Consider the following 25,382-nt stretch of genomic DNA (forward strand, 5'->3'; position numbering starts at 1 on the left):
CACTATTCATTAATATCAGAAAAGCTTTAATCTGTTTTTATCAATTTAAACTTATTTGAGGACATGATATTATTATTATTATTATTATTATTATTATTATTATTATTATTTGAGATGGAGTCTCTCTCTGTTGCTCAGGCTGGAGTGCAGTGGCACGATCTTGGCTCACTGCAACCTCTGCCTCCCAGGTTCATGCGATTTTCGTGCTTCAGCCTCCCGAGTAGCTGGGATTACAGGCAGGTGCCGTCATGACTGGCTAATTTTTGTATTTTTAGTAGAGATGGGGTTTTGCCACATTGGCCAGGCTGGTCTCGAACTCCTGACCTCAGGTGATCTACCCACCTCAGCCCCCCAAAGTGCTGGGATTACAGGTGTAAGCAACCATGCCAGGCTGAGGGCATGCTATTTTTATATCTTGAAAAACCAATTATTAACAGTTTTAACTATAAATCCCATACTTGTTTTTGGTTATAATTTGATTGCTAGGTGTTTGTTTTATTTCTAAGCTGGCAACATAAAGAAATTATAACTTTGAAGGATTGATTTGGTGTTTTTTTATAGTAGATGACCAATAAGACATGTTTACCCTAGATCTGCTTTAGGCTGTTGGCATGAGCATCTCTGATTCAGATATTGGCTGCATTGAAAGCATTTTTAATTTAGATTTTATACTATTTTGGATGCATATAGTCAGGTAATCTATTCTTGTTATGAATTTGCAGTTCTGTTAGGATGGTTTGATTATGTATAAATATTACTTGGAGAATGACTTTTAATATGCTTTGTTTTATAAGTTTTGGAAGCTGCTTGAGTACAGGAAGAATCGTTTTACTGGAATCCTTAATGCTGTGTATTATTTTATTGTCTATTGAAGCATACCAATTTTCTATCTTCATAGTTTTGAGGATTTTACTGCTGAGTAACAAGTTTTGAAAAGCAGAAAAAATAAATAAATGGAAATATAAATAAATAATATAGAGAAATTAACTTTTAGAAAACATAGATCAATTAATGTAGATAGTATAGATCAATTAACTTTTAGAAAACATAGCAAGTAATACATTAAAAGTATGTAAAACATACATGGACAGTTTAATAAATGAATAAAAAGTGAGCATTCATGTAGCTACCATCAAAATATTTTGGTTTTTTCATTTTTTTGAGACAGGGTCTCACTGTGTCACCCAGGTTACAGTGCAGTGGCACAGTCTCAGCTCACTGCAACCTCTGCCCCCTGGGTTCAAGTGATTCTCCTGCCTCAGCCTCCTGTGTAGCTGGGATTACAGGTGCATTCCACCATGCCCGGCTAATTTTTGTATTAGTAGAGATGGGGATTCACCATGTCGGCCAGGCTGGTCTCAAACTCCTGTTGTCAAGTGATCTGCCCGCCTCAGCCTCCCAAAGTGGTGGGATTACAGGCATGAGCAACTGTGCCTGGCCTTGTCACTCTACTTCTGATGTTATCATTATGGGAAATCATAGTGCAGTGATCAAAACCAGAACACTAATATTGTGGTTTCACTGAGTAATTCACTAAATATTGCATAAATTTGAATAAGTTGAATAAAATTACAAAATATAATTTAATTAATAATAGTACTCATTAAACTGTAAACTTTATCTACATATCACTGGATTTTCTGTAAATGTTCTTTTCCTATTCTAGGAACTAATCCAGAGCTGATGTTATATTTAGTTGTCATGTTTCCAGTGTCTTTTCCTATTTGTGACTTCTTTCTATTTTGATATAGCTATGTCAGCTTTCTTTTGATTAATCTGTGCATAGATTTGGATTTTTAAAAATCCAGTGAGATATCTCTGTCTTCCAGTTGGAGCATTTGGCAATTGGGTCATTTTATCCCTTTGTATTTTTTATTATTGCCTTTTTTCTTAACCTTTTGTTATTTTAGAAATTATATAATATAAGGCCGGGCATGGTGGCTCACCCCTGTAATCCCAGCACTTCGAGAGGCCCAGGCAGGCAGATCACCTGAGGTCAGGAGATTGAGACCAGCCTGGCCAACATGGTGAAACCCCATCTCTACTAAAAAATACAAAAATTACCTGGGCATGGTAGCACTCGCCTGTAATCCCAGCTACTTGGTAGACTCAGGCAGGAGAATCGCTTGAACCCAGGAGGCGGAGGTTGCAGTGAGCTGAGATCACGTCACTGCACTCCATCCTGGGTGACAGAGCAGAGCAAGACTCCATCTCAAAAAAGAAAAGAAAAGAAATTAGATAATATATACACATGGTTTTTGTTTATTTGCTTATTTGAGACAGAGTTTCACTCTGTTGCCCAGGCTGGAGTACAGTGGTGCAAACATGGCTCACTGCAGCCTTGACCTCCTGGGCTCAAGCAGTCCTCCCACCTCAGCCTCCCAAGTAGCTGGTACTACAAGTGTGCCACCACACCTGGCTAATTTTTAATTTTTTTTCTTTTTTTTTTTTTTGGTAGACACGAGGTCCCCCTATGTTGTCCAGACTAGTCTTAAACTCTGCTCCTTAAGCGATCCTCCCACCTTGGCCTCTCAAAGTACTGATTACAGGTGTGAGCCACTGCACCCTGCCAAATGGATGTGCTCTATTATTTTGTAGCTTCCCTCTTTAATTTAATAATATCCTGTATGTGTGTGTTTTTGAAAAACGCTCAAACTGTGTTTCCCTCTTCTCTCACAGCACACTAATCAACATGGAAGACTTCTGTGACTAAATGTCAGGGAGTTTTTCCCCACCAACAAGCAGTGGACACCAACTGGATATCCCCCAATTCAATTCTGACACTATGTACTTGGAGATAGTGTCAGAACCCACAGGTTGGGTGCTAACTCCCCAAGACTGCCCCATCGCCCCACCTTTTTTTTTTTAATGGCTCATCCCTTTTGACACCAGTCACAAGTTAGGGTTCCCATTACCTTCTCTTTAGTTTTGATTAAATTGCTGGAGCGGCTCACAGAACTCAGGGAAAGTCATTTAATGGTTGATTTATAAAGGATGTTTAATCACCCATTGGGTTCTTCCTATTCACTGCACAGTCAAAGCCAATTCACTGAGACTGTGCTGTTGCAGTAGAGAGGTTTATCAATGCAGAACTAGCCAAGTAGGTGGACTGGTGGGATTACTCTAATCAGTCTCCTCGAAGGCTTGAAAATTAGGTGGGCAGGGGGCTAGAGAATGAGTTTTGCTGACACGCGATGAAATCATAGGGATATGGAGAATGTGTGTGCTGAGTTGGCCTCTCTGTGGGGGCCACAGGATTGGTTGAGTCATCTAAAGGAGCAATAGGGGAAGTCACAAACCTTGTGACCTCTGGCCACATGACTGCGGACAGCAAGGGATTATAGAAAGGCAAGCGAGAGGACAATGTCTGGTTATCATTTAACTACAGCTACATTGTAGCAGAATTTAGGTCTCTCCTATAATCCTAATTTTGTGGCCTTTCATTAGTTTTACAAAGGTAGTGTTGGTACCTGAATAAGTAGGGTTTCATTTTAGGCAGGTACTATTACCATCCATGCTTCAAAATTAAACTATAAACTAAATTTCTGCCATGATTATCTTGGCCTACACCCAGGAAAGGTGAGTACAGCCAGCCTGAGAAGCTAGAAGCAAGATGGAGTCAGCCATGCTTGATTTCCTTCACTGTCATAATCTTTGCAAAGGCAGTTTCAGATGTTACAAAGGATAAAGATGAAAACAAGCATAGGAGATGAGGAGGCAGAGCAAGATGATGGAATAGAAAGCTCCACTGCCCACCCCCCCAGCCCCCAGACAAGGACACCAAGTTAACTATCTACATAGAAAAAAACACCTTCATGAGAGCCAAAAATCAAGTGAGCACACATAGTACCTGGTTTTAACTTCATATTGCTGAAAGAGGTACTGAAGAGATGGAAAAAACAATCCTAAGTCACTGCCACTGCTTCCCCACTCCCAGCAGGGGTGGCATAGTGCAGAGAGTTTCTCTGGGAACTGGGGGAAAGAAAACACAACAATTGTGAAACATTGAACTCAGTACTGTCCTGTTAGGGTAGAAAGGAAAAGCAGACCAGACTCAGCTGATGCCTGCCCACGGAGGGAACATTTAAAGCAGCCCTAGCCAGAGGGGAATTGCTGATCCCAGTGGTCCAAACTTGAGTGCCTTCAAACCTTGCCGCTGAGGTCGGCAGCACTCTGTGTCTGCATATAAACTTGAAAGGTAGTCTAGGCCATAAGGACTGCAACTCGTAGGAGAGTTCTAGTGCTAAACTAGGCCCAGAAACAGTGGACTGTGGTTGGGGAGCATGTGACATACTGAGACACCAGCTGGGGCAACCAACGGAGTGCTGGCATCACCCCCACCTAACACCAGGCTGCATAGCTCCCGGTTCCAAAAGAGACCCTTTCCTTCTGCTTGAGGAGAGGGACGAGTGGGGAGGACGTTATGGTGCATTGAGGATATCAGCTCAGCCACAGCAGAACAGGGCACCAGTCAGAGTTGTGAGCCCCACTCCACGTCCTAGCTCCCAGATGACGTTTGTAAACACACCCTGGGCCAGAAGGGAACTCACTGCCTTGAAGGAAAGGACCCATTTCTGGCAGCATTCATCACTTGTTAACTGAAGAGCCCTTGGGCCCTGCATAATCAGCAGTGATACCCAGGTACTACATCAAGGGCGTTGGGTGAGCCTCTGAGATTTACTGGCTTTAGGTAAGACTCAGCACATTACCAGCTGTGGTGGCTATGAAGCAAAAGTCTTTCTGTCTGAGAAAAGTAGTTGGAAAAGTAAAGAGGACGGACTTTGTTTTGTACCTTAGATACCAGCATTGCCACAGGTGGGTAGAACACTATGTGGGCTCTTGGAGTCCCTGATTCCAGAACTTGACTCTTGGATGACATTTCTGGACCTGCTCTGGGCTACAGAGGAGACCACTTCCCTTAAGGGTGAGTCACAACCCAGAAAGCATTCATGACAAGCTAACTTAAGAGAACTTGGGCTGTAAAGGAAGATTGACAGTAGTCTGGTGGTACTCCTCATGGCCTGGGGTAGCAGTGGCTATGGGGTAAGGTGCCTCTGCCTTTGGAAAGGGGAAGGAAGGACTGAGTCTTGTGCTTTGAGTTCTGGCTCACCCACAGTACAATAGAACACCTGGTAGACTTGACGCGTTTTTGACTCTACTCCCTGACTCTTGTATGGCACTTCAGGACCCACTTGGGGCCTGGGGGACCTCACCACCCTGAAGGGAAGGACATAGGCCTGGCTTGCTTTGCCTCCTGCTGACTGTAGAGTTCAAGGGTCTTGAGCGAACGTAGGCTGTAGCCAGGGAGTTACTACAGCAGGCCTTGGGTGAGATCTAATGCTGTGCTGGCTTCAAGTCAGACCCTGCACAGTCATAGTGGTGGTGGCCACAGGGATACTTATGTCACTTTACCCCCAGATTTACGTGTCATAGAATAGAGAGAGAGATTCTGTGTGTTTGGGAGAAAGTAAGGGAAGAGAATAAGAATCTCTGCCTGGTATTTCAGATAATTCTTCCAGATCTCGTCCAAGATTATCAAGGTTGTACCTATGTGAGTCTGCAAGAACCACAGCATTACTAGGCTTGGGGTTCCCTCTAAAGCTGATATAGCTTAGGTCACACCCGAGTCCTTTCAAATATCTGGAAAGCCTTCCCAAGAAGGACAGCTACAATAAACCCAGACAGTGAAGACTACAATAAATACCTAACTCTTCAATGCCCAGATACCAAAGAAAATATACATTTACACTATTCAAGAAGACATAACCTCACCAAATGAACTAAATAAGGAAGCAGAGACCAATCCTGGAGAAACAGAGATATGAGACCTTTCAGACAGAGAATTCAAAATAGCTGTGTTGAGGCCACTCAAAGAAATTCAAGATAACGCAGTGAAGGAATTTGAATTCTATCAGATACATTTAACAAAAATATGGAAATAATTAAGGAGAGTCAAGCAGAAATTCTAGAGCTGAAAATACAATTGACATACTGAAGAATACATCCAAGTCGTTTAATAGCAGAAGTTGTCAAGTAGGAGAAAGTTAGTGATCTTGAAGACAGGATATTTGAAAATACATAGTCAGAGAAGACAAAAGAAAAAAGAATAAAAAACAATGGAGCATGCCTACAGGATCCAGAAAATAGCCTCAAAGGGCAAATCTAAGAGGTATTGGCCTTAAAGAGGAAGTGGAGAAAGAGATAGGGGCAGAAAGTTTATTCAAAGGGATAATAATGGAGAAATTCCCAAACCTAAAGAGAGATATCAATATTTAAGTACAAGAAGGTTATAGAACACCAAGCAGATTTAACCCAAAGAAGACTATCTCAAGGCATTTGATAATGAAACTCCCAAAGGTCAGTGATAAAGAATGGATCCTAAAAGTAGCAAGAGAATAAAAATAACATGCAATGGTGCTTCATTGTGGCTGGCAGCAGACTTTTCAGCGGAAACCTTATAGGTCAGCAGTTAGTGTCATGACATATTTAAAGTGCTGGAGGGCAAAAAAACCTTATACCCTAGGATAGTATATCTGGCAAAAATATCCTTCAAACATGAAAGAGAAATAAAGGCTTTCCCAGACAAACAAAAACTGAGGCATTTTATTAATGCCAGACCTGTTCTACTAGAAGTGCTAAAGGGACTACTTTAATTAGAATGAAAAGGATATTAATGAGTAATAAATAATTGCCTGAAGGTACAAAACTCACTTGTAATAGGACACGGAAAACCACAGAATACTGTGGCACAGTAACTGTGGTGTGTAAACTACTCTCATTCTCAGTAGAAAGAATAAATGATAAACCAATAAAAAAGTAGTAACTTCAGCAACTTTTCAAGACATAGTACAATAAGATGTAAATAGAAACAACAAAAAGCTAAAAATCAGGTAGATGAAGTTAAGGCATAGAGTTTTTATTAGTTTTCTTTTTGCTTGTTTGTTAATGAGAATAGTGTTGTTTTCAGATTAAAATAATGGGTTATAAGATAGTATGTGCAAGCCTCATTGTGGGCGGCAAGCCATTCAGGTGCTGAGGCAAGAGACCGAGGGCATGAGCTGTTCCAGTATAATAAAGAAAAAATATAAAATAAGAATAGTTATACTAGATATAGATCATAGATATAATTATATATGAATATCATTAATCATTAGTTTGTAGCAATTACTCTTTATTCCAATATTATAATAATCCTTGCTCTACAATTATAACCTAGGAAAAGCCAGGCCTTAACAGAGATAAGAGCTGAAGGGACACGGTGAGAAGTGACCAGAAGATAAGAGTGTGAGCCCTCTGTCACGCCTGGACAGGGCTATTAGAGGCCTCCTTGGTCTAGCGGTAATGCCAATGTCTGGGAAGACGCCTGTTGCTAAGTGGACCGTGGTCTAGTGGTAGCATCAGTGCCAAGGAAAAACACCTGCTACTTAGCAGACAGGGAAAGGGAGTCTCCCTTTCCCCGGGGGAGTTTAGAGACTACTCCACCACCTCTTGTGGAGGGCCTGACATCAGTCAGGCCCGCCTGCAGTTATCCGGAGGCCTAACCATCTCCCTGTGATGCTGTGCTTCAGTGGTCATGCTCCTGGTCCGCTTTCATGTTCCGTCCTGTACACCTGGCTCTGCCTTCTAGATAGCAGTAGCAAAATTAGTGAAAGTACTAAAAGTATCTGATATGCAGAAATAATGGCGTAAGCTGTCTGCTCTCTCTCTCTATGTCCGCCTCGGCTGCCCAACAGGGAAGGGCCACCTGTCCAATGGACACGTGACCCATGTGGCCTTACCTATCATTGGAGATGACTCACACTCCTTACCCTGCCCCCTTGTCTTGTATCCAATAAATAACAGCGCAGCCTGGCATTCGGGGCCACTACTGGTCTCTGTGTCTTGGTGGTAGTGGTCTCCCGGGCCCAGCTGTCTTTTCTTTTATCTCTTTGTCTTGTGTCTTTTTTTCTACGATCTTTTGTCTCCGCACATGGGGAGAAAAACCCACCGGCCCTGTGGGGCTGGTCCCTACACCTCATGGTAACCTCAAACCAAAAAACGTAAAATGGATACACAAAAAAATAAAAAGCAAGAAACTAGATCACCTCATCAGAGAAAATCACCTTCACTAGAGGAAGACAGGATAAAGAAGGAAGATAATATTGTAAAATAACCAGAGAACAAATAAGAAAATAGGTGGAGTAAGTTTTTACTTATCAATAACAATGTTGAATATAAATGGACTAAACACTCCAGTCGAAAGACATAGTGTGGCTGAATTGATGAAAAAACAAGACCCGTTAATCTGTTGCCTACGAGAAACACACTTCACCTATAAAGTACACACAGACAGAAAATAAAGGGATTGTGTGGTGGCTCACGCCTGTAATCCAAGCATGTTGGGAGACTAAGGCAGGCAGATCACCTGAGGTCAGGAGTTCGAGACCAGCCTGGCCAATGTGGCGAAACCCTGTCTCCAATAAAAATACAAAAATTAGCCAGGCGTGGTTGCAGGCACCTGTAATCCCAGCTACCCAGGAGGCTGAGGCAGAAGAATCACTTGAACTGGGAGGCAGAGGTTTCAGTAAGCCAAAATCATGCCATTGCACTCCAGCCTGCGTGACAGAGCAAACCTCTATCTCAAAAAAAAAAAAAAAAAAAGAAAGGGATGGAAAGAGCTATTCTATGCCAACAGAAACCAGAAAGGAGCTAGTTATACCAGGCAAAATAGATTTCAAGACGAAAACGATGAAAAGAGACAATGTCACTATATAATGAAAAAGGGGTCAATTCAGCAAGAGGATATAACAATTTAAAATATATATGCATGCAACACTGGAGCACTCAGATATATACAGCAAATATTAGAGATAAAGAGAGAGAGATAGGCTTCAATACAGTAATAGCTGGAGACTTCAGCATCCCACTTTCAGTATTGAACATATTTTCCAGACAGAAAATCAACAAGGAAACATCAAACTTCATTTGCATTATAGACCAAATTGACCTAATAGATAGTTACAGAACATTTCAGTGAAGAGCTACAGAATACACATTCTTTTCCTCAGCAGATGCATCATTCTCATGGATAGATCATATGTTAGTTCACAAAACGAGTCTTCAGACATTCAGAGAAATTGAAATAATATTAAGCATCCTTTCTGACCACAATGGAATAAAACTAGAAATTAATAACAAGGTGAATTTTGGAAACTGGACAAATACTTGGAAATTAAACAATATACTCCTGAATGACCAGGGGGTCAATGAAGAAATGAAGAAGGAAATTGAAAAATTTCTTGAAACAAATGATAATGGAAACACAACATACCAAAACCTATGGGATACAGCAAAAGCAGTACTAAGAGGGAATTTTATAACTATAGGTGCCTATATTAAAAAAGAGGAAATATTTCAAATGAACAGTCTAACAATGCTTTTAAAGAACTATGAAAGCAAGAGCAAACCAAATCCAGCATTACTAGAGGAAAAGAATAAAGATCTGAATAGAAATAAATGAAATTTTAATAAAAAATACAAACGATCAATAAAACAATATGGCTTTTTGAAAAGTTAAACAAAGTTGACAAAACTTTAGTCAGACTGAGAAAAAAGAGAGGATCCAAATCAGAAATGAAAATGAGACGTTACATCTGATACTGCAGAAATTCTAAGGATCATTAGTGGCTACTATGAGCAACTATATACCAATAAATTGGAAAATCTAAGAGAAATGGGCAAATTCTGAGATACGTACAACCTACAATGTTTGAACCAGGAAGAAATTCAAAACCTGCACAGGCTAGTAATAAGTAATAAGATTGAAGCCATAATAAAAAGTCTCCCAGTGATGAAAAGCCCAAGACCTGATGGCTTTACTGCTGAATTCTAACAAACATTTGAAGATAAACTTAATACCAATCCCACTCAAATTATTCTGAAAAATAGAGGAGGAGGGAATATTCCAAACTCATTCTCTGAGGTCGTAATTACCCTGATACCAAAACCAGACAAAGACACATCATAAAAAGAAAACCACAGTCCAATCTCTCTGATGGATATTGATGCAAACATTCTCAACAAAATACTAAAACCGAATTCAGCAATCCATTTGAAAGATCATTCATTATGACCGAGTAGGATTTTCCCTGGGATACAATGATGGCTCAACATATGCAAATCAATCAACGTGTACATCATATGAGCAGAATGAAGGATAAAAACCATACAATCATTTCAATTGATGCTGAAAAGATTTGATAAAATTCAACTTCCCTTCTTGGTAAAAACCCTCACAAAGCTGGATATAGAAGGAACATACCTCAACATAATAAAAGCCGGATATGACTGACCCACAGTTAGTATCATACTGAATGGGGAAAAACTGAAATTCTTTCCTCTCAAATCTGGAATATGATAAGGATGCCCACTTTCACCACTGTTATTCAACATAGTACTGTAAGTCCTAGTTAGAGGCCTTCCTTCTTTTTAAAAGTATGCTCTTAGTACTATGGATTTACTTTTAAGCATTGATCTAGCAACATCTCACATTTAAAAAAATTATCTAGTTCAAAATGTTTCCGTTTTTATCTCGTTCAGAAGTTTCCCTTTTAGCTTCCTTTTTAGAACGATGGGTTATTTGGGATTGTTTAAGGATTTTTCAGCTTATCTTTGTTACTGATTTCTAGTTTATTTCTTGTCTATTTTTAGTTATTGTGGTAAGATAACATAATTTTCATGATTTCATCTTTTTTAAATTTTTTTTTTTTTTTTGAGACCAAGTCTCACTCTGTTGCCCAGGCTGGAGTGCAGTGGCACAATCTCAGCTCACTTCAGCCTCCACCTCCCAGATTCAAGCAATTCTCATGTCTCAACCTCCCGAGTAGCTGGGATTACAAGTGTGCACCAAATGCCCCGGCTCATTTTTGTATTTTTTTTTTTTAATAGAGGTGGGGTTTCACCGTGTTGGCCAGGCTGATTTGGAACTCCTGACCTCAAGTGATCTTCCTGTCTTGGCCTCCCAAAGTGCTGGGATCACAGACGTGAGCCACTGCGCCTGGCCGATTTTATCTCTTCTAAGTGTGTTGAGGTCTGTTTGATGGCCCAGAATAGGGTCTATTTTGGTAAATGCATCATGTGCACTTGAAAATATTGTGTATTCTGCCATTGTTGGATGGGGTTTTTAAATAAACGTTAGGTCAAATGGATTGATGTTTAAGAAAAACAGAGGCTGTGTGTGATGGCTCACACCCAGAATCCTAGCACTTTTGAGAGGCTGAGGTAGGCAGATCACTTGAGCCCAGGAATTCAAGACCAGCATAGGCAACATGGTGAGACTCCGTCTCTACAAAAAAATAGAAAAATCAGCCTGGTGTGGCAGTCCCAGCTAGTCAGGAGGCTGAGGTGGGAGTATTGCTTGAGCCCAGGAATTTGAGGCTGCAGTGAGCCATAATTGCACCACTGCACTCCAGCCTGGGCAAGAGAGTGAGACCCTATTTAAAAAAAAAAAAAAAAAAGAAAACCAGAGCTGGGTAGTATTAATAGTTAAGGTGGTAAAAGCAGATATTATTTAGGAACTAATGCAATAGGGGAAAAGAAACCTCAATATAGAAGTGGGTTGGGTTCCCATGAGCATAGGCAAGTGGGACTTTACAGCTAAGGAGCAGGGAGGGGGTCAGTGGATGGAAAATTACTAACAGGAATCATCAGGGTTAGAGAAGATAGTGGTTAAACCAACTTGACAGGATTCTTGCTGAAGTCAGGCCACGGTCATCAAAGATGGAGGATTCTCAGTAAAGTGACTTAGCAGAATTCTTGCTAAAACTGGATGATGCAGAGACAGACACAGAAACCCAAAAGGTTGAGGGCTAGTATAGTAAAGGGTTCAAAGGAGCCTCATTAAAGTTTGGTCAAGGCAAGATCCTTTTTATTTATTTTTTATGTTTTTGAGGCAGGATTTTGCTCTGTCACACAGGCTAGAGTACAGTACAGTGGTGTGATCACTGTTCACTGCAGCCTCAACCTGGGATCAAGTGATCCTCCCACCTCAGCCTACAGAGTAGCTGGGACCACAGGCGTGTGCCACCATGCCTGCCTAAAATTTTTTTAATGTTTTGTAGGGACGAGGTCTCACTATATTGCCCAGACTGGTCTCGAATTCCTAGGCTCAAGCAATCCCCCTGCCTTGGCCTCCCAAAGTGATGGGATTACAGGTGTGAATCACTGCATCTGACTATGGCAAGGATCTCTGTCACTGAGGTATTAAGTCTTCTGTATCCTTACTGATTTTCTGAGCATGTATTCTGATGACTGAGAGAGGTGTGATGAAGTTTCCAACTATAATTATGGATTTGTCTTTCTCTTTTCACCAGTTTTTACCTCAGGTACTTTGATGCTGTTTTGTTAAATGCTTACATATTTAGGATTGCTTATGTTTAGTTAGTAAGTTGAAACTTTTAATGTACTTATTTAGTTTGAGTAATATCTTTGTTTTATATTGTCTGATATGAATATAGCCACTCCTGCTTTCTTTTGATTGGTATTTGCATGCTTTTTTCATTGTGCTCTATTATCCTAAATAAGACATAGTTAGGAAAGGGTAGTTTGTGGAATGTTTTTACTTTGTGTGCCTTTTGTTATTTTAAATAACATTTTGATTTTATAATGTATCGTTTTATCAAATGTGACCTAAGATCCTTTAATTTTATTTTAAGGTATGAGGATATAAGTGTTCATCACATAATTAGAAAAACTTTTGTGTTATTACGTTACATTCTTGGAGGGAATCCGAAAGGTAATTTCCTGTGGATTTTTTTTTGCATTTGAATGCTGAAATGCTGTTTTGCATCGTCTCAAACATGTACATATAATCTAAAAAAAATTTAAACATCGAAATTCCTTCTTTGTAATGAATTATTTTTTGAAGTATGACAAACTTCTTCTTTAAGCAGCATGTCTTGAAAGTAATTAGTACTTTAATACTTTTATTATCTTTTAAGTATAATGTAAATCGAAGCCACTTCCTTAATTTATGTCAAACAGCTTATTGCCAACATGAGAGCTGCAGATATTTTGTGTTATAGCTTATGATATCCCAAAGTAGAACATTTTATTCAGTGGCATGAGCTGGCACAGTGGGCTAGATTATTCTAATTCATTTGGGTAAGTGATCTGCAGCTTAGAAAGTTCATGTACAAAAATGCACTGTCAAAATTTCTTTTTGATTCTTTACAGGTAAGAAACTGGTTTTAGGATTTCAGCATCTTAATTTCTATTGTCTTTATTTCATGCAGGTAATTAATTTTCATCTTATTTTAAATTAAAATCTACCTACATGTCTCTATTTGTTTATTTGCTTATTAATAGAGAGTTTCCCTCTGTCCCCTGGGCTGGAGTGCAGTGGCATGATCATAGCTTACTGCAGCCTCGAACTCCTTGTCTGAAGCAATCCTCCCACCTCAGCCTCCTCAGTAGCTAGGAATACAGGTGTGCACCACCATGCCCAGCTAATTGTTTTAAAAAAGTTTTTCATAGAGATGGGGTCTTGCTGTGTTGCCTAAGCCGTACCGACACATATTTAGATGCCTATGCTTTGTTTGTTAATTTTTTTTTTTTTAGAATTAAAATCTCATTTGAAAATATTTTGTCTCATGATTACTAACAGGTTGGTTCTGGAAGCTCAGGTTCTACATGTAAATGTACCTGCCTTAGTTCATCTTGTGTTGTTATAAGAGAATGTCACAGATTGGGTAACTGATCATGAACAGAAACTTATTTGACTTATGGTTCTGGAGACTGGAAAGTCCAAGAGCATAGTGCTGGCATCTGGCAAGGGCCTTTGTGCTTGTCATCTCATGGCAACAGGTGGAAAGATGAGAGCAAGAGCAGGCCCATTGGACAAAACTACTCTTGTGATAATGTTATTAATCCATTCATGAGGGTGGAACCCTCATGACCTAATCACCTTTTAACAGTCCCACCTGTTAATACTGTCGCGTGGTGTGTTAGTCCTTTCTTACATTGCTATAAAGAACTACCTGAGACTGGATAATTTATGAAGAAAAGAGGTTTAATTGACTCACAGTTCCAAAGGCTGTACAGGAGGCATGGCTGGGGAGACTTCAGGAAACCTACAGTCATGGTAGAAGGTGAAGGGGAAGCAGGCACATCTTCACATTGTGGAGCAAGAGAGAGAGAGAGGAAAGGGTGAAGTGTTATACACTTTAAAACAACCAGATCTCGTGAGAACTCACTCTCATGAGAACAGCAAATGGGAAGTCTGCTTCCATGATCTCATTACCTTCCACAAGGACCCTCCTCCAACATTGAGGATTACAGTTCCACGTAAGATTTGGGTGGTGATACAGATCCAAACCATATCACATGGCAGTTAAATTTGAATATGAGTTTTGGAGGGGACATTCAAACCACAGCATTTTGCTCCTCGTTCCACAAAACTCATGTTCTTCTCATAAACAGCAGCCCCAAAAGTTGTTCCAGCATAAACTCAAAAGTCCAAACTCCAGAGTCTTATTGAAATCAGATATAAAAATAAATAAATAAATAAACAAATCAGATACAGTTGAAACTCAAGGTGCTATCATCCCAAGGAAGTTTCCTCTCCCACTGTGAGTCTGTGAAATTAACAAGTTATATGCTTTTTAAATACAAGTGGCAAAGGCACAGGAGAGACATTACTGTTACAAAACAGAGAAATAGATAAGAAGAAAGGGATAACTGGTCCCAATTAAGTCTAAAACCTAACAGAGAAAACATAACTTTTTTTTTTTTTTTGAGATTGGGTCTCGCTCTGTCTCCCAGGTGGCTGGAGTGCGGTGGCACAATCACAACTCACTGCAGCCTGGACCTCCTGGGCTCAAGTGATCCTCCCACCTCAGCCTCCTGAGTAGCTGGGACTACAGGCATGCATCAACACGCCTGGCTTTTTTTTTTTTAACTTATTATAGAGATTATAGCTCTCTATGTTGCCCAGATTGGTTGAAAGTAACCATGCAGCTCCTTCAGTATTTTGCTTAGAAATTTCTTCTGCCAGATATCTTAGTTCATTGAGCTTAAATTCTGCCTTCCATAAAGCCTTTTGGGCATGGACATAATTAAACCAAGTTCTTTGCAACTTTATAACAAGGATTCCCTTTACTCCAGTTTCCAATGCCTTGTTCTTCATTTCTATCTGAGACCTCATCAGAATAGCCTTTACTGTCCATATTTCTACCAAGATTCTAATCATGATCTCTTAAGTTATTTGTAAGAAGTTTCAAACTTGGCCTACAGCTCATCTTCTGAGCCCTTAACAGAATTGTCCTAAGCTTTCCATTTATGTCAATCTAAGCTTTTTCTAGCCTGTTCCTCCAAATATTTCCAGCCTCTACCCATTACCTAGGTCCAAAACTACGTTCGGATATTCAGATATTTGTTACAGCAACAGCCCTACTCCTTGGTACTGTGCTACTATAACAAATACCACAGGCTCGGTAATTTATAAAGAGAGGGTCTTCATCTATGGTGGAAGGTAGAAGGTGGAAGCTGGAAAGGCAAGCAAGGGTGAAAGTGAGACAGAGAGGGCTACACTTACTTTTTTTTCCCTTTGAGACAGAGTCTCGCTCTGTTGCCCAGGCTGGAGTGCAGTAGTGTGATCTCAGCTTACCACAAACTCCACCTCCTGGGTTCAAGCGATTCTCCTGCTTCAGTCTCCCAAGTAGCTGGGATTACAAGCATGTGCCACCACACCTGGCTGGTTTTTCTATTTTTTGTAGACCTGGGGTTTTACCATGTTGGCCAGGCTGATCTTGAACTCCTGACCTCAAGAGATCCACCCACCTTGGCCTCCCAAAGTACTGGGATTACAGGCATGAGCCACCATGCCTGGCCTGGTGTTTACTTAGTTTTGTGGTAGATATTAATATTTAATATTTAAAAATATAATATTTTGTTTATGGGTTTGGGTCTACTATCCTGGTTGCTTTGCTCTGTATAGACGTTTGAGGAGTTTCAAAAACTATACTGCCTCTACCACAATCTTTTTCAGGATTCTCCTGGGTTTTTGTTTGTTTGTTTGTTTGTTTTGAGATGGAGTGTCATTCTCATTGCCCAGGCTGGAGTGCAATGGCGTGATCTCGGCTCACTGCAACCTCCGTCTCCTGGGTTCAAGCGATTCTCCTGCCTCAGCCTGCCAAGTAGGTGGGATTACAGGCATGTACTACCACGCCCGGCTAATTTTTTGTATTTTTAGTAGAGATGGGGTTTCACCATGACCAGGCTGGTCTTGAATTCCTGACCCCAAGAGATCTGCCCACCTCAGTCCCCCAGAGTGCTGGGATTACAGGCGTGAGCCGCCCTGCCCGGCCCCTCCTGGGTGTTTTTTACAAAGTTAAATTTATTGAATTTAAAAGGCTGTCTTCTTTGAAATTATGTACTGCTAAAATGTTCTTTAATTTATGAGAGGCTGGTTTTTACAGATGGTGACTGCTCCTTCTTTTTAAAGTCCTTCCTTTATGAAATAAAAACCTGGCAACAGTTTTATTTTGGAGATTTTACTAGGTTGTGAAATCTAGCATTTTGATGACCATTTATCTCCTCAGTTCCCTAAAGCAGGAAAAATAAGTGACTTCTCAAAGGTTACAGTGTTAATAAATGGCAGCACCTGTATCTAAATATTTATTTTATGATTCTACATGAATCATCTCTGAACTGGTTATAGAAAGTGACTGAGTGAAAGAGAACTCTGTTTAGAAAGTGTTTTACCAGGCAGGTGTGGTGGCTCATGCCTGTAATCCCAGCACTTTGCGAGGCTGAGGTGGGAGGATTGCTTGAACCCAGCAGTTTGAGACCAGCCTGGGCAACATAGCGAGACCCCGTCTTTACCAAAAATTTAAAAAGTAGCTGGGTGTATTAGTCCACTTTCATGCTGCTGATAAAGACATACCCATGACCTGGCAATTTACAAAAGAAAGAGGTTTAGTGAACTCACAGTTCCGTGAGGATGGAGAGGCCTCACAATCATGGTGAAAGGCACATCTCACATGGTGGCAGTCAAGGGAAGACAGTGAGAGCCAAGCGAAAGGGATTTCCCCTGATAGAACCATCAGCTCTTGTGAGACTTATTCACTACAACTGGAACAGTATGGGGGAAACCACCCCCATGATTAAATTATCTCCCATTGAGTCCCTCCTACAACATGAGGGAATTATGGGAGTTATAATCCAAGATGACATTTGGGTGGGGACACATCCATACCATATCGTTCCACCCCGGCCCCTCCGAAATCTCATGTTCTCACATTTCAAAACCAAGCATGCCTTCTCAACAGTCCCCCAAAGCCTTAACTCATTTCATCCTTAACTCAAATGTCCACAGTCCAAAGCCTTAACTGTTACAAGGAAAGTCCCTTTTGCCTATGAGCCTGTAAAATCGAAAACAAGTTAGTTATTTTCTAGATATAATGGGGGTATAGGCATTGGGCAAATACAACTATTCCAAAGGGGAGAAACTGGCCAAAACAAAGGAGCTACAGGCCCCATGCAAGCCCAAAATCCAGTGGGACAGTCAAATATTAAGGTTCCAGAATGATCTCCTTTGACTCCATGTCTCACATCCAGGTCACGCTGATGCAAGAGGTAGGTTCCCATGGTCTTGGGCAGCTCTGCCCTTGTGTCCCTGCAGGGTACAGCCTCCTTCTCAGCTGCTTTCACAGGCTGGCATTGAGTGTCTGCAGCTTTTCCAGGCACATGGTGCAAGCTGTCAGTACTTACACCATTTTAGGGTCTAGAAGATGGTGGCCCTTTTCTCACAGCTCCACAAGGTGGTGCCCCAGTAGGGACTGTGTGTGGGGGCTCCGACCCCACATTTCCCTTCTGCACTGCCCTAGCAGAGGTTCTCCATGAGGACCCCACCCTGCTGCAAACTTCTTCCTGGACATCCAGCATCCAGGCATTCCCATACATCCTCTGAAATCTAGGCAGAGGTTCACAAACCCTAATACTTGACTTCTATGCACTTGCAGGCTCGACACCACATGGAAGCTGCCAAGGCTTGAGGCTTGCACCCTCTGAAGCCATGGCCTGAGCTCTATGTTGGCCCCTTTCAGCCATGGCTGGAGCAACTGGGACACAGGGCACCAAGTCCCTAGGCTGCACACAGCACGGGGACCCTGTGGCTGACCCACTTTTTCCTCATAGGCCTCTGGGTCTGCAGTGGGAGCAGCTGCTGTGAAGACCTCTGACATGCCCTGGAGACATTTTCCCCATAGTCTTGGGGATTAATATTTGGCTCCTCATTACTTATGCAAATTTATGCAGCCGGCTTGAATTTCTCCTCAGAAAATGGGATTTTCTTTTCTATCATGTGGTCAGGCAGCAAATTTTCTGAACTTTTATGCTCTGCTTCCCTTATAAAACTGAATGCCTTTAACAGCACCCAAGTCACCTCTTGAATGCTTTGCTGCTGAGAAATTTCTTCCACCAGGTACCCTAAATCATCTCTCTCAAGTTCAAAGTTCCACAAATCTCTAGGGAGTGGCAAAATGCCTCCAGCCTCTTGCTAAAACATAACAAGAGTCACCTTTACTGCAGTTCCCAACAAGTTTCTCACTTCCATCTGAGACCACCTAAGCCTGGACTTTATTGTCTATATTGCTGTCAGCATTTTGGGCAAAGCCATTTAACAAGTCTCTAGGAAGCTCTAAACTTTCCCACATTTTCCTGTCTTCTTCTGACCCCCTGCAAACTGTTCCAACCCCTGACTATTACCCAGTTCCAAAGTTGATTCCACATTTTTGGGTATCCACAGCAGCACCCCACTCTGCTGGTAGTAATTTGCTGTATTAGTCTGCTTTCATGCTGCTGATAAAGGCACACCCAAGACTGGGCAATTTACAAAAGAAAGAGGTTTAATGGATTCACAGTTCCATGTGGTGGACTCACAGTTCTGCGTGGATGGAGAGGCCTCACAATCATGGTGGAAGATGAAAGGCACGTCTCACAAGGCAGCAGACAAGAGAAGACAGTGAGAGCCAAGCAATAGGAATTCCCCTTTATAGAACCATCAGATCTCATGAGACTTATTCACTACCACGAGAACAGTATGGGGGAAACTGCCCCCATGATTCGATTTTCTCCCACTGGGTCCCTCCCACAACATGAGGGAATTATCGGAGCTACAATTCAAGATGACTTTTGGGTGGGGACACAGCAAAACCATATCACTGGGTGTGGTGGTGCATGCATGCCTTTAGTCCCAGTAACTCAGGAGGCTGAGATGGGAGGATTGCTTGAGCCTGGGAGGTCAAGACTGCAGTGAGCCATGGTTGCACTACTGCACACCAGCCTGAGCAGTGGAGTGAGATCCTATTTCAAAAAAAAAAGGAAAGTGTTTTACTTTTCAGCTAACATGCTGGCTTAGGACTCCTTTCTGGGTAGTGTGAGAAATACTCCTTGGGAATTTGGAGATAAGATTTTTGGCAGCTTCCTGATTATTAAGAATTCAGTGTCCAGTTAATTCTTGACTGTGATGCTGCCTCTTTTGAATTTGTTTTGTAAGAAGCTGAAAATGTCTCTGAATATATGAGGTGCTGTGAGAGCTAGGAACTCATAAGGCATATGTATTAGTTTCCTACTGCTGCTGTGATAGCTGTAAAAAATCACTACTTGGGTGGCTTAAAACAACACAAATTTATTATCTTATGGTTCTGGAGGTCAGTAATGTGAAATAATTTTCACTGGGCTAAAATGAAAATGGCAGTAGGGCTGGGGATTTTTAGCATCTCTTAGGGAGAATCTGTTTCTTGCCTTTTCCTGCTTCTTAGAGACTGCTTACTGTTCAAATGAAATGGTGCATTTCCCCCAAAGAGGTGATCAGTTAACACTGTATAGTCTATTCATGTATTCAATAATTTGAATTTTCTTAAGTGTAGTTAATTATTTAACCTATACAGAGTCATTGTATACTATCTCTCCTCATAGCTGGGGTTTGGAAATGGTGGTGCAGTGGAACAGAGACACATCCAAGGTCTAAAACATGAAGTGTGTGGTGTGTGGTGTGTGTGTGTTTTTGTGTGTGTGTATGTGTGTGTGTATTTTCACAAGTGGAAGTGGGGTGAGCTGGAGGTTATTGAGTCTCAGGCACCACAGAATCACTGTTGACATTTGTTGTTATTGCAACAAGGAACTCCTTTAGTCAGCATTGAGGGAAGTAGGCTGGCAATCTCTTTAAGTTGTGTACCAGGATAGGAGATACTATCTTGCACTTATAACACCCAAATAATGGCTTAATACAACACAAGTTTTTCACTCATACAGAGTCTGGCTTAGAGATTAAAGCTCCTTCTGTCTTGTGATGCCACCATCACAAGGTTCTCAAGGTTGTTGTGGGAGAAGAGAAGCCTAAAGGAGCTCATAGAATGCCTTTAATGGTAAATCCTGAAATTGGCTTGTGTCACATCTGCCCACACTACTTTGTCTACAATTCAGGTGACCAAAATATAAATAAGGCTAGGAAATATGATTTTCCTGCACATTTAATAGGAACTGCTATGGTTATAATCCAACTAGGATGGGGATTTGGAAAGGGATAGAGTAGAAGAGGAAATGATGGTTAGATCTCATCTCTTTTCATTACTCCAGCAAGATTTTTACCCTGCCTTGACAGTACCATTTGGCACTTGCTGCTTGGGCTGTTGCTGTGGATTTCTGTATTGGTGGGACAGACAATGATTGACCTAAGGCAACATCGGGGACTTAAGAACCATACACATTACACATTTTTCTCTCACCTGTTCTTTCAGCATCACCAGTGTCTGCCTTGCACCTGAGGTGGCCCCCAACCCTATTTCAAGACAGTTGACACACAGATTTCTTGAAGTTTTTTGTTGGTTCCTCAGGTCAATGATTTCTTTCTTTTCTTTTCTTTTTTTTTTTTTTTTTTTTAGTAGTTCCAGGTGGATTTTGGGGAAGAGAACCGGCAGCCTTTTGCAGTTCATTGTCTTAAGGGGAACTGGACACCTTCCCGACTTCTGATTAAAACATTTTTAAGACAAAAACTCCAACCTTACCTTACCTAAAAAACCATTTAGTTTCTTGTCCTCATAAATAGAACAAACAGTTTATTGCTAGGGTCTAGGTATGATGGTGATGACATGATGGCAGCATGACCCAGAGAATAGCAGAAAACTTTGTATTGGGTTACCTATGAAATGTAGTTCTTTCTTTAGGAAGCAAATTATCTTTCTTTCAACCACTGATACTATCTTTATCTTCTCTCTTCAGGTCAGGTTAAAGGTCTGAAACAATAATTTAAAAATCAACTTTTCAAAAATACTTTGCTTCACATTTTTCGTGTGTAATTAGTGTTGCAAGGCACCCAAAAGAAGAAATACTGAAAACAATTTGTGGCCAGGCACAGTGGCTCATGCCTGTAATCCCAGCACTTTGGGAGGACAAGGCCGGAGAATTGCTTGAGGCCAGGAGTTTGAGACGAGCCTTGTCAGCGTAGTGAGACCCTGTCTCTAAATAAATGAATAAATTTGATTTGGTAAAATAAGTATCCTGACCAATAAAGAAAAGTTAATAGATTGAAAATGGTAAAGTTTCTAAAATAAGTCAACAATTTCATCAAACATCTTTACAGTATATAGCTTATTTAAACATATATATACTTTTCTAGGTACTGTGCAAAACAGGCACTAGGGATATGAATGAGTGCATTGTTAAATTTATAAATATTATTAAAAGATTAATTTGTGTGTGTATGTGTTTGAGACAGGGTCTCACTCTGTTGCCCAGGCTAGACTGCAGTGTGTGATCTCGGCTCACTGTAACCTCCTCCCTGGCTCAAGTGATCTCTTACTTCAGCCCCCAAGTAGCTGGGACTACATGTGTGTGCTACCACACCCAGCTAGTATTTTTTGTAGAGACGAGATTTTGCCATATTGCTTATGCTGGTCTCAAACTCCTGGATTCAAGTGATCTATCTGCCTTCGGCCTCCTAGAGTGCTGGGATTACAGGTGTGAGCCACTGCACCCAGCCAAGCCCATTATTCATTCTTGCCACTAAGACTAAACTAACCAAAAAACAAAACAAAACAAAACAAAAACCAAAAAGCCCATTGGTTATATGAATTAACATTACAGAGTAGCAGACCAATTAACATTATTAAATTAAATCAACAACATGAAGAGATATATACTTAAATTCTATATTGAGTTTATGCAGCGATGTAGAAATAAAACTATTAGGAGGAAAAATCTGTTACTGTCACTACTGATTATATACCTCTTTATGCTGGTGATTGATTTTAGCGGCTTTTATTGAATTAAATTTACATTATGTCATGATTCAAAAATGGGGTTTGACTCAAAGTTTAGTTACATTAAGGATTAAAATATTTTTACATTAAAAATATATATGTTACAAAAAGACTGCATGGTCTCATTTATATGTAGAATCTAAAAAAGTTGGAGTTAGAAATAGAGAGGAAGATGATGGTTATCAGGAGCTAAAGGTTGGGGATGGGAGTGATTGGGGAGATGTTGGTCAAAGGAGACAAAATTTCAGTTCGACAGGAGGAAGAAGTTCAAGAGAGCTATTGTGAAACATGGTGACTACAGTTAATAACAATGTATTCTTGAAAATTGCTATGAGAGTAGATTTTGTGTTTTCACCACAAAAAAGACATGTGAGATAATGCATATGTTAATTAGCTTGATGCAGCCATTCCACAATGTATATTTCAAAACAACATGTTGTGCATAAATATGTACAATTGTGACTTGTCAATTAAAATACATAAATATGCATTTAAAAATCGTTGTTAAGAGGTGAATTTTGATAATCTTAAACCTGCTCTAACAGGACTAAAAATTTTCACAGAATTTTTAAGAAATAAAAAAATCTTTTACTATGTTACTTATTAATAGGAAAAGGTCAACAAAGTGTTGAGAAACCCTGCTTCTGCTTTTGTATATGTCTCCAGCTGTTTGTTGTTGTGACCAGTGGAACTTCGAAGAGTTTTACAGTGGTGCTTGCAGGGTGTTGCTCCATATCTCTATCTTGTGGAGTAACTTTGTATATTTTATCATCTTCCTTAAAGGGACAGCGTGAATACTAAGTTTTTCCTTGGAGAAATCAGCTGCCACTTTTCTTTTTCCTATGGGAAAATTTTAGAAGATGTTGAAGAAATCCCAAGTATTCATAAATATTACTTATCAAATGAGAAATTTTGGTCAGAATCTTGGTTAGGAAAAATGTGGGTAATTACATGTTATAGATGGAAAGCTGGGTTTTCTAAAAGTCAGTTTTGTTAGGTTTACTGCAAAATTAATAAAAAGGACTGATACATAAGCTTTGCAAAGTGAGTCTATTTCTCCAGTAGATGGCGCTGTATACTAATGATATTGTGCTACTGCATGGCAAACAAGGGAATGCAGCCGATGAGATAATAATATTAAACTTAAGTAAACCGATATATAATACAGTTCAATATTTTACCTATTCATTATGTAACTAGAGGCAAAATATAATTTTATTCCATATATCTCTATCTATCTATCTGTATGTTATTTTCCAGTTATCTGTGGAGAAAGTGTACAGTTGATTGGTGGAGTTAGTGAGTTTTTATTGGTCTGTCCTTATACTTTCAGTCAGTATTCTAATGACCAAGAAAATATGAAAGATTTTATTATTATTATTATTATTTTTGAGACAGGGTCTTGCTCTATCGCCCATCCTGGAGTGCAGTGGTGTGATCATAGCTCACTACAGCCTCAAACTCCTGGTTTCAAGCGATCCTCCCACCTTAGCCTCTGGAGTAATTAGGACTACAGGCACTCACCACCATGCCCAGCTAATGTTTTTATTTGTCGTAGAGATAGATTCTCCCTGTGTTTCCCAGGCTGGTCTCAAACTCCTGGCCTCAAGCAAGACTCCTGCTTTGGCCTCCCAAAGTGCTGGGATTACAGGCATGAGCCACTGTGCCCAGTTAATATTTTCAATATACAGTTGAAATTATTTTAAATGGCTTCCACTGAATGATTTGCCAAAATAATGGAAGTTCTGCATTCCCGCTGATATTAACATTCTGACTGATTCCTATGGTGTGCTTGATACTAAGGCTAATAGATGAATGTCTTGTAGATACTTCTGCATTTACCAGTTGATTTCTATACTTAAAAAGTAGTATCAGGTGTGTGTGTTCTCAAACCTGTTTATACTAATTGTATCTGTGATCATAATTATGTAATTATATTAAAATAAGCTAATGGAAATTTCATTATAAAAAGCATTCTCTCTAGGAAAACTAAGATGAATGTTTTGGAATAATCAGTAAAGGTCAGTCACTAAAATAAATTACTATCAAAGAGGTGTGAGTGAGAAAACTGAATAAAAGCCCTACAGGCTGGGAGTAGTGGCTCACACCTGTTATCCTAGCACTTTAGGAGGCTGAGGTGGGAGCCTCGTTTGAGGCCAGGAGTTAAAGAACAGCCTGGGCAACATAGGGAGATCGTATCTCTACAGAAAATTTTACAAAAGTAGCCGGATATGGTGGTATGTGCCTGTAGTCTTAGCTACTCAGGAGGCTGAGGTGGGAGGATCACTTGAGCCCAGGAATTTGAGGCTGCAGTGAGCTATGACCACACCACTGCACTCCAGCCTGGGTGACAGAGCCAAACACTTTCTCTAAAAAAAATTAAAATAAAAAATAAAAAATATTTTATTATTGTTTGGCATATAAATCATGCTTGACTTCTGCAGTGTACTTAATGTATACTGTTTTATAGCACACAATGATATAAAGATACACTGTGAATACAAGTAATACCTAGAAAATACAAGTCAAAAGAAGTTACTAATTAAAGAATTATCACTCAGCTAATAAATTTCATACATCAGGGTTTATAAGGAGTTTTGGTTAAGGTATAGATCGGCTTAACTCTTTTCTTCACAGTCTACTCTCTGTCCCTTATTAGTATCTTGCTACACATGTTCAGTCATCTTTTTATAATTTGTCTCACATTTTTTCCCAATATTTTATATAAAAGGAGAAACATACTAGTATTCCAGTGATCACCAGGACTTGAGCCATCCAATGGGAAAATGGAAATTGCAGCTATATCTCTTCACAAGTCTTCTAATGTCCTCTTACCATTCTATTCTTTTTCCTCTTCTGTCAACACATACTTGTACCTTTTAATATCCTTTTACCATTTTGACTATTATTTTTTCTTCTCTTTCAGCAATACTTCTACCTTTTTATAGTATTGATGGAGGCATTTACTTGCATGTATCACTTTTCTAAGACCAAATTCACTTTTTTTCTCAATTTTTCATAAGTATCATGTCAATTGGGGCCTTTAAATCAGCCTGCCAACGTATTTTCTAATTCTGGAGATCA

The 25,382-nt window shown here is 40.1% G+C and overlaps 1 protein-coding gene across 20 annotated transcripts in view; it reads left to right on the top strand.

The window, feature by feature from the left end:
* MIPOL1 (mirror-image polydactyly 1) overlaps positions 1-25,382 on the top strand; it is a 401,793-nt gene that overhangs the window by 11,157 nt on the left and 365,254 nt on the right. For 5 of the 20 annotated variants that reach the window (XM_054530048.2, XM_054530044.1, XM_063715565.1 and 2 more), the window contains exon 2: positions 12,099-12,237. The exons of 12 other annotated variants lie outside the window; for them this stretch is intronic. The gene's annotated coding sequence lies outside the window, so the exon portion shown is untranslated. Of the gene's footprint in view, positions 1-12,098; positions 12,238-12,692; positions 12,773-13,027; positions 13,272-25,382 lie in introns of those variants that run through there. 3 more of the 20 variants (XM_054530045.1, XM_063715563.1, XM_063715564.1) reach the window with 2 other exon arrangements.

Source organism: Pongo abelii, chromosome 15 (genome assembly GCF_028885655.2).
Source record: "Pongo abelii isolate AG06213 chromosome 15, NHGRI_mPonAbe1-v2.0_pri, whole genome shotgun sequence".
Classification (NCBI taxonomy): Eukaryota; Metazoa; Chordata; class Mammalia; order Primates; family Hominidae; genus Pongo; species Pongo abelii.